Raw genomic sequence first — 414 nt, 5'->3', positions numbered from 1 at the left:
TTTCTCATAGTCAATTAATCCACAGTATCTCCATGCTGGTTAGGGATGCATATAACGCGCTATATAGATAACACAATAATGGTTGATAGAATCTCAGCTGAAAGTACAATTAATCACCTTTGGAACGTCTAAGAAAACGTTTATTTTTATTTTCATCATCGTTTAGGTTACTGTGTGTTTTTGTGTTTTTTCTATTTCTCTGTTTTTGATTAGTTTATTTTTGTGTCTATTTATATGCTTATTTATTTGTTATTTTTTCGTGAGATTCCTGCAAGTATGTTCTTTCTTCTTAACTAATAAAGAGATAAGATTTCCCGTTGATAATTGAGATATATTGATCAGCACAGCAAATATTACAACCGATCTTTTCTTTCATATTACCCGAAAAAAAATCTTTCAATATTACTCGAAAGA

The sequence above is a fragment of the Penaeus monodon genome, chromosome 32 (genome assembly GCF_015228065.2).
Source record: "Penaeus monodon isolate SGIC_2016 chromosome 32, NSTDA_Pmon_1, whole genome shotgun sequence".
NCBI classification, from domain to species: Eukaryota; Metazoa; Arthropoda; class Malacostraca; order Decapoda; family Penaeidae; genus Penaeus; species Penaeus monodon.
The sequence above is the reverse complement of the archived record's forward strand: the minus strand, read 5'-3'. Positions refer to the sequence as shown.